We start from the raw sequence: 16021 nt of genomic DNA on the forward strand, positions 1-16021 counted from the left end.
CTCTCAAGGTCCAACCCATGTTCTCTCATTGTTGTGATGCAGTGATGTGTTCAAATGGCGCCGCTGCAAGTCTGTGGATGCTTTTCACTCCCATCGCCTCCAATGGGCCTTCTGGCCTTTCGCATGGTTTCCAATGGGCATTCTTGTCATTCATTGAAAAACCCACCCACCCCACCTGCCTCTCTGGAACCTAGGGGCTGATCCCACGTGCTGCAGGCTGTGAGTGCGACCCTCGTTGGGTCCTGCCACTTTTCTGGCCCCATTTTTCAGAAAGGCAGAACCTGTTTCTCACAGTGGCGGCGGCAAGGGGATTTGCAGGCATGCTGAGCTGCAGCCACCAGCCTGGCCCTCATCAGAAATGCGGGCTGGATGGGCAAGAGGGTGAGTGCCCGATCTGCACTGTCAGTGTTATTTCTGTCCCCCCCTCCCCAGCAGGGATGCCTGCTCCCTGAAGGGGGGGTTGTTGGTCGGAAGCAGGGATCGCGGCTTCCCCATTGGTTGTGCCACTGCTTGCCCCTTCCTTGACTGTCAGGAGAGTGGTGTGGCCATTAGCTGATGTGGGGAGGGTTGTCAGGGAACAGCAAGCGAGTGCTCTTGGTGGCAGCCATGCTTCGCCGAGCCGAGCTCTTGCTCCGGCGTGGCTTTCCTGCAAAAGTCCATAAGGAGTGGCGGAACAGCGCCACATTTATGTCGACACACGGGCAGGGCTGCTGACACAGGGCTTAAGATTGCACAGTAATTCAGTTCTGCTATTTCCAAAAAATGTGACCATTGTTTTCTATGGGAAAATTACTCTGGGGGCTATCTGGCGGGCTTAGGGGGTCATTTTTCAACCAAACTTTACCACATTTGGAGGAAGCCTACTCCTGTGTGCTAAAGACCCCCCCCCCCCCGGTTTCATGAAGATTGGACCAAGGGAGCCAATTTTATGAGGCTCCAAAGAAGATTCCCCCCACTCTTGATTATTCCCTATGGGAAAAATATCTGGGGGCTATCTGGGGAGCTGGAAGTGGCATTTTTCTTTTATTTATTTTAAGCTTGTTAACACATTTTACAATAAATAGTGAAAGGCTGCCACTTGATCAGTGAGTCACATTGCTCAGGAGCTACAACAAAGTCCCTTTTGCCCTCCAGTTCTGAGAGAGCAAGTCCTGCAGCTCCCCTTCATCCTCACTGCCAAGATCTTCATCCTCTTTGGCCTGTGTGGCTCTCAGGTGCATCACCTCCTTCAGCTTCTCTCTCATGATCTCCTGGCAGTCACGCAGCTGCTCAACACGGTGGAAGCATTCAGTCTGTTCATCAGTTTCTCCAATATGATGATACAGTCGCCCTTCCTCATCTTCTTCAGCCACTATAGCTTCTGAAATCATGTTGACTTGTGACATGGCCTTCTGGAATTCATCCCATTCTTTGCCCATCTGATCCTTTGGGGGCATCAGCCTTTCGGACCTTTGCGTCTACTTCAGGATCATCAAGAAGTCCCTCTGGTAAGACCTCTGCTGTGTTCTCTCTCCTCTCCACAACCTTTTCTTGTTCTTCTGCTTTCTGTATTGAGCCAGAGTGAGAGACCAGAGCTGCAGGAGCTGCTGCAGTTTTGTTTCCCAAGGGATCTGATGCTACAGCAGTAGCAGAGGTTGCTTTCTGAAGAGGGGCTGGAATTGTTGTATTTTGGACACGTGAAAAAAAGAAGTGACTTGCTGCTGTGGTCTTTGACTTCATCCTCATTCTTATCTCTTCATCCTCATTCTTATCCTGTTCATAATCTCCCAGCAATAAACTGCAGCTTGAATCTTTTGAAGAGACTCTTTCTGCATCCACTGGTTTTCTTTGGCTAAAAAAGTCTGCTGGCAGCCCAGATGCAACAGTTTATGGGCAGTCAACAGAATCATTCCTTTTTTCTGCTCTGGAAACTTTGTGTCTGAAATTTTCCTTTTGAGAGATGATGATATATCAGAAGTCGGGCCCTGTGCTAACTGCTTGAGATCTTTTAACTGTGGAAGTTTCTCTTTGTGTTCTTTTTCAAGAACATGCATTTGCTACAACAGTTCACTCTTCACTGGTACACTGCACCTGTGAAGGCAACTTAAGTTCCCCAAAGAAGGCAACTTAAGTTCCCCAATCTATTATATCTTGCGAAGGGAGAGTCAACCTTCTCCTTCTGGTGCTGCTTCTCCCTCATGAGCTGCCGCAGCTCCTCCTGACCCACCACTGCTGGCCGCCGCCGCCCCAAGCTCGAGGCTGTCACCGCCATAGCTCTCTCTTCCTTTTGTGGCCGGGATCGCATCACCAGTCTCGAGGTGGCATTTTTCTATCAAACTCCACCAAATTTTCAGGGGACCTCTTACTCCTGACTGTCCTCTAGGGACAACACTGAAGTTTCTGCTTCAACTGGAATTTGGAATCTGGTAACCCTGTTACGACATAAGCTCTACTCACTCCCCCACTGTGACACAAATTTTCCCTCAAAAATGGTCAAGATTGCTTGCTGTGGCTGGGCTGCCTCTGGTAGTGCAATTTAAAGTTCCTTTTGTCCCACACTTTAAAACATGTATATTTATGGCATATATGCCAGCTCCAATATTTGGTAGGGGAGAAGCAAGAGCTCACATCTTCTTTAAATGAAATGGCACTAGAGGCTGAGTAAAGTTCAAAAGGCAACAGCAAATTTATTAAACAGGCAGGGTTGGTAAATAGGTAGGCAGGGAAAGAAAAGCTGGGGTAACTTTTGATTGTAGAACAGAATACCTCACAAGCATTAGGCACAATAGTCTTCTTAAAGCTTAGTTTCAGTAGTTACAGATTGTAGAAGTGAGAGGCTGATAGTTTCAGACTTATGTTACAACAAGGTTCCTTCATAGATTTCACTTTACAACTTAGGTATCCTGACTTCAATACAGCACTCTTTTCCCTTTTATACCAAACCTAGGGACCTCTTCAGAACCAAAAAAGCCCTTGGTAGACACTGGGCAGGAATTATTCTTCTCCAAAAGACATAACCCTGATCACTTGGCTGAACGGGAATCTCCTTTCACTATCCACTTCCTCTGCCAATAACATACCCCCAGTTCTGTCTGTGTAAATTAGTGCTGGCCTTCACACTTTAGTTCCTTAACAGAAAGTTTTCCAGAAACATAAAGCTGTCCCAGTTATGGCAAACTTCCTTTTTCCTCACACAGAGGATTACTAGATTGACCCTCCTTGTCAGACTCCAAACTTCAACTCCTCTAGCAATTCCGTCAGCACCAATTGTTACCTTCTCACTGGCCAATCACGGGGGGGGGGGGGGGGGCGGGAGCAGGTTCTCCTTTCAGGCTGCTTTGGAGGGTGGAGTCTATGGCATTATAACCCTTTCTCTTCCACTATCTGGGTGCTGCACTTAATAAACATTTCATTTAAAAGTCCATTCCGTCACACCTATTTTATCCCTGTACAGAAAATTAATGGATACGTCATGTAAGTTTCTACAGCTTTTTCCCAGGCTAGAGCCCTGGCATACAGGAATCCCTTGTGGGGTCCACAATTTCTTCGGGGAAGTCATTCAAGAGGGAAAATTTCATTTTATCTTGGCCCCACATCAGCTGACCTATCTTTCTAGGTCTCCTGAGGTCTTCTTCTTTAGTGGCAAAGTTCAGTAAGTGGAAGATTATGGCCTAGGGTGGGCTTAGGGTTGACAACTGTGAGTTGGGAAATACCTGGAGATATTGGGGGTGGAGCTTGGGGAATATGGGGTTTGGAGAGGTGCTGGAGCTCTGCAAGTTATATTACCATAGAGTCCACCCTCCAAAGCAGCCATTTTCTCCTGAGAACTGATCTCTTTTGTCTGGAGATAAGTTGTAATTCTGGAAGATCTCCAGGCTCTACCTGGAGGTTGGCAGCCCTAGTTGGGCAGCTTTATTCTTGATTTAACCAAGGGATCTATGAGCCCTTCGAATAGTAAGATCACAGTCCTCTGGTAGAGATAAAGTGTCCCTCAGTTTTGAACAAAAGCCACCATATCCTTCCCCTCCAGTTTTTCTCTGACAACCATGATCCATAAATTATTACCATGATGTCCACTTTCCAAATATAAATTTTTACCTCAAGGTGGAGCTGCTGAACAGACACTGTGGCATCTTCTAGGCTAGAGATTCTGCCTTTTGTATTTGTCAACTGTTGTAGAAAAAAAATCCTCTATCTGATTCAGTACCAGAGACAGCAGAAATCACAGCCTCTTTGTTGTACTTAGCTGCAGAAGACATTTTGCAGGCGAGTGCTAAATGGGGGGAGGAGAGCGGGGAGGGGGCACGGCGACAAGAAACACTCAGACACAGTGCTGGAGGTAAAGAGGCCACAACTTTATTGAGATTACAGCTCAGGGAGCAAAGGCGCGCATAGGGCACAGATCCGGGCATCAGCTGACCCACCTGCCAAGCCGATGAACCACCCACCCCCTCAGACCCCTGCTGAGGGGGGGAACCATGGGATGACAGTCAGTGGGATGCCAGGTGGGTGTACACCCCTGTGTGGATCATCCCCTGTCACCTGGGAGTGAGGCGGACTGACAGCCCCCGTCTGGGCATGCACCGGCCATTCCTCACTCCCCAGACCCCTTATGGGGATCCCCATAATAGGGAAACTGAGCCTGAGGGCCCTGTTTCCCCCCAAACGGATCGGTGCCCAATGCCCCAATCCGCAGCCTGCTCAGTCCAAAGTTGTGACAAAAGGGAGGGCTGGGCGGGATGCCGCCACGGGCCAAGTGCTGAGGACTGGGGATTAGCCACCTGACCAGGGGCCCATGCCGGATGTGCCTGGGTGGAGTTACCTGGCCCCTGGACACTCCCCACCCCTTCCCAACATGGCGGCCCCCATGCCGCTTCCCCGCTCGTCTCCCCCCGCATCGCCCGCAACTCAGGCCCCCAGATGAGTCTGGGAGCCATTATTTCTATTTGGCCTGTGCAGCCTGTGAGGCCTTTTTGCTATTTCTTCCTCCTGCCAGCTTGAAATGACTCCAGACAGTCTCCAAGTATGTTAAAGATGGAGACACACATGATGCTGTTGAATTTGATCCGAGCAGTAGAAACGAGAGCTGGATAAGAGTGGATTGGGCCTGTAGAAGCCTGGAGCTCACTGCAAGCAGAGGTAGACATTACTTCTGGCACATGTTTGAACCTGTGTCAGCGGAGGCCATTTTTTATTGATTTGTGCTTTCTAACACAGTGCTGCGAAACCCCATCCAGAGCAGGCATGGTGTAAGGCAGCTCGTCCTCTTCCTGGCTGTAATATCAGGAAAAAAGAAAACAGGCCGTGAAATCTAACTAATAAATGTTTCTATTGTAAATCAATCAAATTTAAAGCAATATTCCAGTCAACTTAAACAAAAGAAACAATATATACAGACATACAGGGTGGGTGATTACAAAGGGCAAAGCATCATATAAAGTAATTCAAATATAATTCAACAAGAATTCCTGGGCAATATTAAAGTGCTGTGTGCCTAGAATTGACCAGAGGTCTATACAGTAATCACCAAAGTCCCAATAAGTTTATGGTATAACAATGCAAGAAGGTCTTCAGTGCAATAAATTCCTTTAAAGAAACGGCGTATATGGTCTCATATGATGACCATGAGAAGAGACAGAGAAGAATAACTGCGACGGGAAGCCAGCAATCTGCCCGTTTCATCTCTTCATCCTGGCAGTCGTTATATCACAGTCCAAGCCTAAGAGGTCCAGAGGTCCATCATATAATTAGTTTTATACATATAAGACAATAATTAACAATAATAGTTGCAATTATACTCACATATACACTTCCACTAGTCACTCAATATTCTTGTCTTTAGCATCTGCCTTCCATTTTGGTGCATGTGAAGTGCAAGACCTTAATTGCAGTATATCAAGGGACTGGGAGAAAAACCCAAAGCACATTCAGAAAGTAATTAAAGGGCCAGAACTGTTAGTACTCACAAATAAGGAGTAAAGTCAAGATCTTTCTGAATGTGCTTTGGGTTTTTCTCCCAGTCCCTTGATATACTGCCAGGTCTATACTTACTGTATAGACCTCTGGTCAATTCTAGGCACGTAGCACTTTAATATTGCACAGGAATTCTTGTTGAATTATATTTGAATTACTTTATATGATGTTTTGCCCTTTGTAATCACCCACCCTGTATGTCTGTATATATTGTTTCTTTTGTTTAAGTTGACTGGAATATTGCTTTAAATTCGATTGATTTACAATAGAAACACTTATTAGTTAGATTTCACAGCCTGTTTGCTTTTTTCCTGTATATTACCGTGATACTCTCTACTTGCTTACTGTAATATCAGGAAGCCAGGTGAGTGTGGGAAGGCAGTGTTGATGATCAGCATGAAACTCCCTAGCCATATCACCCTCTTTGTATTGCAAAATGAGGTGACAGCAACAACTCAGGATAGTGGATTTGAAAACTGTGCAGGAAAAGCTGCAAAGTTATGAAGTCCCCTTTGTGCCATATATAATGCTATGTCTATCTAGAATTAGGGCTCTGTGTGCTGCTATTGCCCTTTTAAAATGCAGTGAAGATAAGTTAGTGGTTGGTTTAACGTTGAACGAACAAATTTTAAAAAATGCCAATTCTGCTAAGTTTCCTAATACAGGCAGCAGAAACAACAGGAGAAAGACGGCAACCCAGCCAGCATGTCCATACAACCTTGCTGTCACACTCCTGCTTCCTTCTTTCTGTTGCCTTCATTCACAGAAGACAGCAACATGGCAACCTGACAAGTGACTTTGTGTGGCCCACTGTCAGCTTCTTCCTGTTCTCGCCTGGCTTTTTGCTCTCATGGCCAGGTGGAGGGCTGAGAGGCAATCCACCTCTCAAGTTGGTATGCTGAGATGAGCAAGTGAGGCCACACCTCCAGGCTAGGGTTGCCAGGTCCATCTCCTCTCCTGCCAAGAGGGTACAGACACCCGGCACTTACCTTGTGCTTGGCATGAGGTTTTTCTTTGGGTGCACTTTGCACACGCATGCCCCAGGGCTGGAAGTGATGTCACCACAGTGGCCTGGCGAGCACTTCCATGCTCTGCATGGGGCTGATTTGGCCTATTTGGGGCCCAAATTGTCCCCAAATAAAGCGCAGCAACGTTCCCGTGGCTGGAGCGATGATGTTACTTCTGGAAGCGACATCACTACACCTGTTGGGTGTGTGCGCACAGTGCATATTCCTTTTTTTTTTAATAAAATTTTTTATTTTTAATTTCTAACATAGAAAACTACAAAAAACTACAAAAATATAAAGGAAAAAAGGGGACTGGGGAAAAGGGAAGAGCAACATATAAACAGAAAACACACACTACATCTACATGTCTTGTATTCCCTTCATACTGCAATTTTTCTTAAAAGTTAACTTTCTAATATGCTATCAGATTGGTAGATCTTATAAAATACAGACTACATTCAGGATCAGGTCTTCTCCCCACCCCCACCCCGCATCTTGGTCTCAGTTCTCTCTGTGCAGCTACAATAGCTGCGCTCGTTCCCTCCCCCCCCCCCCACTCTCCCCTTCAGACTTTGGACTTTCTTCTTGCTGAAACTCCTGATGGTTAAACAAAAAGTCTCTCAGCTGTACTTCCAATGTTATCTTGTAGGTTTGATCCTTGTATCTGAACCAGATGCCTTCCGGAAACAACCATTTGTATTTTACTTCACATTTCCTCAGGAAAGGTGCAAGTCTTTTATATTTAAATCTTTTACGAGCCAAAAATGGAACGTCCTTCAATATCTTAACCTTATTGCCCAGATAGTCCAAGTCCACATTATACGAATTATATAAGATGGTGTCCCGAGTCTTCTTAGATGAAAAGTCAATAATAATCTCGCGAGGCAGCTGACGCTTCAACACAGTGCATATTCCTGAGGTGCCTGCCAGTGGCAGGCAATGTCTGGGAGCTTGCCACCTCCCACCGATTGCTGGGCAATTGGCAGACAAGGAGGCAGATCCCTGAGTGTTTGCCCACCATTGGTGGGCACCTGGGAACTCTACTCCAGGCATGCTGACCTGTCAGTGAACCCAAGCCCTAGGGCTACCTCACTCCACACCTGTTCTATATGGGGCCTCTCAGCTCAGTGTTGGAAAACTACAAATCAATTAAAAATGGCCTCAGCTAACAGAGGGTCAAATGTGCCAGAAGTAACGCATAGCTCTGCCCTCATATATGCTTCCTTATAGCTGGAAGGCTTGCCCAATCTCCTATGATATTTTGTTTCTATTATATTGGTGTGTGGCTATCTCTGCCACCCCTGTAATTCCAGTTTTCGCACAATGCTCCCTTGTGACTTTGAGAGGGAACCAGATTATACTGGATATGGGAGCATGACCTGTCCATTTGGGGAGTTCCTCTTCAATGCCACAGCTCAGTCTTTTGCCGAGGTTGTCTTTCTCTATCAAAGCCAGCAGAGGCCATATCCCTATTGCCCTTACAAATTGATTCAGCATAGATGAGCAGAGTCATGTGTGCAGATCTGATGAACTGCCATCTTGGATCCATACAGGGGTAATTAACTGACAACACTGTCACTTGTCTGGGGCATCTCAGGACCTAGATATGCCCCTAGCTAGCAACTCCAGAAAGGAATTTTTTCCACCTCTTCTGTGTGGCTTTATAGACACAGGCATGCTTGCCTTTCTGTCAGCCAGCTCTGTGAAGATCCAGCATTAGGTACCTGTTCATGGTTACAGCTTTCCACTGTTTCCTATGGAGCGGGCAGCAGCTCAGGTTTTTAAGATGTAGGAGCAGAGGAACCTGTGATCCTGAAATGAGTGGAAATGTCCTTTAAGATGCTTCAGAAAGGCTTGCTCATATAACTGAGAAGGGAAATAGGGCCTGGTGGATAGGTGTAGTTTTTTTAGTGTGTTCATTCTGTTCGGTGGACTAAGTATACCATGCTGTGTTATGCTTTCTGTTTCACTGTTACTGCCATACAATTTATATATTGGTACCAGTGTTGTCAGGGCCCCCAGGGGCCAAACCCAGGAGGGCAGAGGCCTGGGGCAGTGCGGTACTCACCTTCCATGCACGTGCAAATCACTCTCTCCTATTGTGCCAGAAAATGACATCATTTTCTGGTGTGATGGAGGAGCTGCGGGTCACGCTGAAGACAAGATTCTTTTAGCGTGAGTTGCATTGCACAGCCCTGCAGGGGAGGACAGGAGCACAAGTGCGCTTCTCTCCCCCTTGTCCCCCCTCTGCTGGCCAGGTGAGCGGGGCTGCGGGGCAGCAGGTGGGTACTGAGGAGTGGCAAGCCTAGTTGGTATATTAGTAGTATGTGTGGCCTTTTATTCATCGCATATTGATGTGTAACTCTTTCACGTCATCGTAGTACAATCACAAATACATCTAACACATGCAGACAGTGTGTCCATTTTTCTTTTAAAATCCTAATGTTTTACACTTTCTGGAAAATTACTAAAAATGTTTTCTTTGCACATCCCTAAAAGGGGGGCAGTATATAATTTCAGTATTCAGTAATATAACAAGTGCTGTATATAATTTCAGTATTTTCCAAGTTGTCAGTTTAGGGTATCTACACTTGCTTCTTGTATGTTTTGAAGTCTATCAGGTCTAGTGCTAGATAGTAATCATGTCCAAGCATTGTTTCTGTAGCTCAACATAAGTTTGTAACACATGCATATAGTCTGCACACACACACACACACACACACACACATTACAAACTTATGTTGAGCCAAAGAAACAATGCTTGGGCATGATTACTATTTTTTTTTATTTCTAAAATGGCAGCCTGGGATAGGATCCCTTTGGATCTCCGGGCATCTGTACAATCTTCTTACCTGTCCTCTGGTGCTTGATTGATGCATGATAATAATACTAAGGTCTGTTGCTGCCCCTATTTTATACAGAATAAGGTTATTGCCTGCTAAAAAGAGTAGGAACATGGATTCCATATTGAAATGAAGTAAGTTCTGGAGGTCTCTGAAACACAAAAATCTATTTAAAAGTTCCTGTGTTTAGTCATTGGCATTTTTGGAGTTAGAATATCTCAGGTATTAGGAAAAATTTGTTGCACATTGTTAGAGGCATTGCTTGTTTAATGTCTGCCTTCTCCATATTTATTAAATTATTGCAGTATTTTTTTTCATTAAATGGACAGATTTTGTCTACAATTTCAAATTATCTCCAGGTGCGTCAATGAATATTTCTGTCTTATGAAACACCTGTTGGAGAAAAGTAGAGAAAAATGTTCACAGAGAGAGAAAATTCAACAACTGGGTGCTTCTTTAATAACTCTGTTGTGTTCTAAGATAGATTATATAAACAGACAGCCAATTCAATCCTGGGTTGTATCAACGGCCGATTCAATCTTGGGTTGTATCAAAGGGGCCATAGCGTCGAAATCGCAGGAGGTCATAGCCCCTCTCTATACTGCCTTGGTCAGGCTGCACCTGGAGTATTGTGTGCTGTTCTGGAGGCCTCACTTCAAAAAGGATGTGGACAAAATCGAGAGGGTGCAGAGGAGAACGACGAGGATGATCAGGGGTCTGGAGACTGAGCCCTACGAGGAAAGGCTGAGGGCCTTGGGAATGTTTAGTTTGGAGAAGAGGAGGTTGAGGGGGACATGATTGCTCTCTTTAAGAAGGGCTGTCATTTGGAGGAGGGCAGGGAGCTGTTCCAGTTGGCAGCAGAGGGTAGGACCTGAAACAATGGGCTTAAATTACATGCACAAAGGTACCGGCTGGATATTAGGAAGAATTTTTCACGGTCAGAGTAGTTCAAAAGTTGAATCAGCTGCCTAGGGAAGTGGTGAGCTCCCCTTCACTGACAGTTTTCAAGAAGAGGCTGGATGAATATTTGTCAAAGATGCTTTAGGCTGATCCTGCACTGGGCAGGGGGTTAGACTAGATGGTCTGTATGGTCCCTTCCAACTTCTATGATTCTGTGAAGTTGTTCCATGTATGCTACATGGCTCTGAGTCCTTCGGCTTTAAAAGGTCATTGGTTTCTTGAGGCAGCAGAAGTGGCAGAAAGAAACAGAAAACCATGCACACAATATAATGTATTTCCTGCAAGCATTTCCTTTTTCCACTGCCAGCTATGATAGCAGCATACAAAGGGAACAATTCCTGTAGGACCTGGGAACCTTAGTAAATGAATATGGATAACTCAGAAAATTCAGCGTTGTTTGCTATGATTAGCAGCAATTCTCAAATTTTAGGCAGAGAAATCTAGTACTTAAGATGCTTTAACTGGATATGTCAAGAATTAAATCTAGGTCGTTCTACATTAATAACTGAGCTCTGACTCCTTTCTAAACATCTGAAGTTGACTTATTCTGAGTAGACATGGGCACGAACGGAGGGGAAAAAATGAACACGCTGTTCATTGCCATCGACAAACACAAACAGATGAACAGTAACAAACATGTCCCGTTAACAAACATGTTCATTGTTGTTTGTGGGGGCCAAAACAGCCCGTTGGACTTAGAGAGCTCATATTCACAGGGAGTGTTCAGCAGGTTCTCCTCCACCCATCACCCTAGTTTGGTCAATATTGCAATATGGAACTTGGAATTATACATTCCCAAATCTGACGCCCCCAGGAAACTCCTATTCGATACAATTGGAGCCACCAGTTGACTTTGGCCCCGTGTACAAGCAGTGGACTTGAAGGCGGGCTGCCTCCCCTCTAGGGGGTGGGGAGTTTGGCAGCTTGCCGGCAGCACCCCCATGTGCCGGCTCGCCAGGCCTCCCAGAGGCTACTTTCTGCCAAGGCATTAATGTGGGTCATGTCGGCGGCCGCTGGGCCTGGTGGGCTGGGGGCCGCGGTGGCAGGCTGCCTCCCCTCTAGGTGGTGGGGGTGTGGCTGATCGCTGGCAGCACCCCCCATGTGCCCGCCTGCCAGGCCTCCCAGAGGCCACTTTCCGCCAAGGCTGGAAGGTGGGGTTAGTCGGCAGCCGCCAGGCCTGGCAGGGTGGGTCATGTCGGTGGCCGCTGGGCCTGGTGGGCTGGGGGACGCGGTGGCAGGCTGCCTCCCCTCTAGGGTGCGAGGGTGTGGCTACTCGTCGGTTGCACCCCCCCCCCCATGTGCCTGCCCGCCAGGCCTCCCAGAAGCTACTTTCCGCTAAGGCATTAATGTGGGTCAGGTCAGTGGCTGCCAGCCTGGTGGGCTGGGGGAGGTGGTGGTGGGCAGCCTCCCCTCTAGGGAGCGGGGGTGTGGCCGCTCAGCAGTGGCACCCCCATGTGCCTGCCCGCCAGGCCTCCCAGAGGCTACTTTCCACCAAGGTATTAATGTGGGTCAGGTCAGTGGCCGCCGGCCTAGTGGTCTGTGGGAGGTGGTGGTGGGCAGCCTCCTTTCTAGGGGGAGGGGTGTGTGGCCACCCGCTGGTGGCACCACCTATGTGCCCGCTCGCCAGGCCTCTCAGAGGCTACTTTCCACCAAGGCCGGAAGGTGGGTCAGATCAGTGACCGCCGGGCCTCGCAGGAGGGGGGGTCGGCTGCCTCCCATCTAGAGGGTGGGGGTGTGGCCGCTCGCCAGCGGCACCCATGTGCCCACCCGCCAGGCCTTCCAGAGGCTACTTTCCACACAGCTGGAAGGTGGGTTAGGTTGGCGGCCGCCGGGCCTGGGGGAGCCGCTGGTGGGCTGCCTCGCCTCTAGGGGGTGGGGTGTGTGGCAGCAGCACCACCTATGTGCCCACTTGCCAGGTCTCCCAGAGGCTACTTTGCGCCAAGTCGTTAAGGTGGGTGATGTCGGCGGCTGCCAGGCCTGACAGGCTGGGAGAGGCGGTGGCAGGCCACCTCCCCCTAGGGGGCGGGGTGTGTGGCCACTCGCCACCAGCACCCCCCATGTTGGAGTCTATGTTGGACTCGACTCCCAACAGTGCGCCGTTACGGCATGGAGAACCATGGGGCAAAGTGCTGAAGTAGCCTTTGGAAGCCCACACTCTCCACGATGGATAGAGGGAATCCTTGCAGGGCAATCGTCTCTGCCACGACACGAATACCCGCCTCCTGAGCCCTTGACCTCACCCTTTTCAATGGCACTATCCCTGACCCGGATGGAACAACCTCCCCAAGGGTGGCCTTCCTGACCGTTCTATTCCCACCAGCAGCACCCTTGGGGCGAGGCTTCTTGCTTAGGATTGATTCCGGTGACCCTCCCACTGATCCCGGCTCAGAGGAGCTAGTAGCCCTCTGTCTCCCCCCGTCGGATGTTTCGCTGGCTGAGGATGGAGACCACAGGCTCAGGTGGTGCATCTTCAGGTGCCTGGTCAGGACCATCGATGACAGGTGCTTCGGGTCATTGCCCCTGCGCACCAGGCCATCACAAACATGGAGGTCATCACAGACATGGGGCTCCACATGGGGGTCATTCGGAAGGGCCCGAAAGTGCCATCCTACAGAGAGTTTGAACCGTGGCCCACTAACTGTTCCAGGGGAAGGAGGACTAAGGGTTACTGGCTGCGCTGCAGAGCTGGCAGTGGAAGACGGAGTGAGGAGTGGACTGCAGGCAGGAACAGCACCGGGAGTTTGGGATGGAGATGGGATGGATGTTTCCTCAAACTCCAACCATTCCTCCACAGATCCCTCTCCCTTCTCCTCTAAGCCCCTCCCTCCCCCCTGGTGTCTGCTCCCATGTAACCAATTGTAACCAGTTTGCAGCTCCACACTTGGAAGGAAGACCTGCCCATCAAGCTAAGTTGGTCTTAGATTGGGGTTTCCAGGGTGACAGAAGGAGTGCAGACAGAGATCAGGCAGTCCCTGCCTCCATTGCCAAGGGAATTGATTGAAGGTGCCTGAGTGTCTGGCTTCACGAACAGCAGACGAACGCAACGAACAAGGCTTGCGACGACCACTTGTTCATCTAGAATGGGGTCTCACAAACAGCTTGTTCATGAACAGCCAATTGGGTAATAACGTTTGGTAGATCAGTTGCCCAACTCAGAACATTGAACACATATGCTATACCTCTGGGATATTTCCCTTCCAACGGCAACAGTAGTGAATTACTATGGAAGAGGTGCACACGGGAAGTGATCCCTACCACTGATTATCTTGCACTCTACATGATACTTCTTACACGAGGACACTCAAGTGAAGGGAGACGCAATGTAAGCTGAGACGTAGTTTAAAATGACAGAGTGGAAGGCTCTGTAGTTTAAAGAGACAGCTGCAGAGATGCTCTGCAGAGGGTTTATTAATTAGATGAAATTAACAAACTCTTTGAGGAGCAATCCAGCTCTGTCTTTTCAAACTACCCTCCTGTGGAGTCCGGAAATTGACAGAACCTCCGGCTTTTAAATTACGCCTCCCGGCTAACATTGCATCTACCTTCACTTGAGTATCCTCGTGTAAGAGGTATTGTGTAGACACTCTGAGTAACATTTCATGACAGTTGTACCAAGAAACAAAATTAGTGAAGAAAAACCCTTAAGAAATGGGATCATTTCTATTCTGTGCCTTAATTTCTAAACCTTGCACATACTGTGATAAACTCTACCCCTAATTTAGCAGTTTTTTAAAATGTGTGTTTTTTAATTAAGGTCTTTGCCTTAATAAAATTTTCTTTAAATTTTCTTATTATATGCATGCTATAAATTCCTCATTACTTAAGCGGGTGTGAATTAAAATACTTCTTTAAAGTTCTTTAACACAGCAGGTCTGAGTAATGAAGTAAACTTAACAGTAGTTCAAATCATGGTGTCGTGCCTGCCACTGGTGTTGATCAAGTCTTAATCGTACTGGCACAGTCTTCAGAGAGAGAAACTAGTCCATAAGGTTTTTCGCATCCACAAAGCAAGAACATCTGCTGCAAAAACATGAGCAAGTTGTTGGCCAAGTTTAGTAGTTCAGGAGTTTGCAGATGACCAGCTGCTGTTCTCAGCGCTCTGAGTCCTTGCATACAGCAGGATTTTCACTGAAGGAATCCTGTATTACTCAACAGTGGTAGAATTCTTTGTTCATTTTCAGAGTTTCAGGGGAAGTTACGTGTTTAATATATTTTAATGTGTTTATATTTCATCCACAAAAAAACTCTTCACAAATATCTTTAAGTAAATGTTAATAATTTATGGAGCCTATGAAATTCTCCCTCTCCCCTCCCCACCCGTGTACACACATCATTCTCTCCTTGGTCTCCTTCACCGTCTTCACACTACTACCATTTCAGGATGATGAAGAAAAGTTTCATTTCTGGAAGTACATCCAGACATTTTGAAGTGAGCAGCGTTCAGAAGCGCTGCCAGATTGATGCACACTATAAATTGGTTTTAGCTGCTCTAATGCGAGCAATGACTTTTTGCCGCTGTCATTGGAGTGCAAACCAAAGCCTGGCAAGGGTGACAGAGCCATCTGGGTATCTTTCTATTGCAGGGGTATGCCAGTCAGATTGTGGGCATTGATATTTTAAAAGCCATTTAAATTCTTCTACACATACATACAAAAGGCTAGGAAAGATCAGAGTCAGGCAAACTTTATTTTCCCCTGTACCATTCCCCATAATGGCTTGAATTTGGTGAAAATTGGGAGTAATGTGGGGGATATTTTTAAAAAAAATCTTACCTACTACATTTATACCTTGCCATTCCTCCATGCAGCGCATGGTTCTCCCTTCCTAATTTTATCTTCCCAACAATCCTTTGAAGTAGACCAAGCTGAGAGATTAGAACTGGCCCAGGGTCACCCAGTGAGCTTCCTGAAAGAATGGGATTTTAACCTAGCTCTTTCAGATCCTACACTAACATTCTAGTGCACCATGCAGACTTAGCTTTCAAACCACTGTATATAACCACACATTTTGAATCTCATGAACTAAGCAGCCGCAACTTATCCCCCATCCAGATATTCATTGCAGCCAGCAAGAGTCATTCAGGATCTAATCTTCAGTGGACAGCCTAACTTGATGTGTACCCTGAAATGTGGGTGTGGTGGTGCAGGGACTGATCAGTTCCAACTCTGCCCATTGCATTTTTCAATACATCATTAGCCATGGCTGGATTGTAGTTATGGTTTGTTGAGCTTTCATTACCCTGTTTAAGTGCTTTGCCAA

At 47.2% G+C, this 16021-nt stretch overlaps 1 protein-coding gene and 1 pseudogene across 8 annotated transcripts in view; one reads left to right on the forward strand and one right to left on the reverse strand.

The window, feature by feature from the left end:
• TBC1D5 (TBC1 domain family member 5) overlaps positions 1–16021 on the forward strand; it is a 452638-nt gene that overhangs the window by 235306 nt on the left and 201311 nt on the right. The gene's annotated exons all lie outside the window — the stretch shown is intronic.
• LOC129337417 (zinc finger protein 830-like) lies at positions 1107–2251 on the reverse strand (annotated as a pseudogene).

The sequence above is a fragment of the Eublepharis macularius genome, chromosome 11, assembly GCF_028583425.1.
Source record: "Eublepharis macularius isolate TG4126 chromosome 11, MPM_Emac_v1.0, whole genome shotgun sequence".
Classification (NCBI taxonomy): Eukaryota; Metazoa; Chordata; class Lepidosauria; order Squamata; family Eublepharidae; genus Eublepharis; species Eublepharis macularius.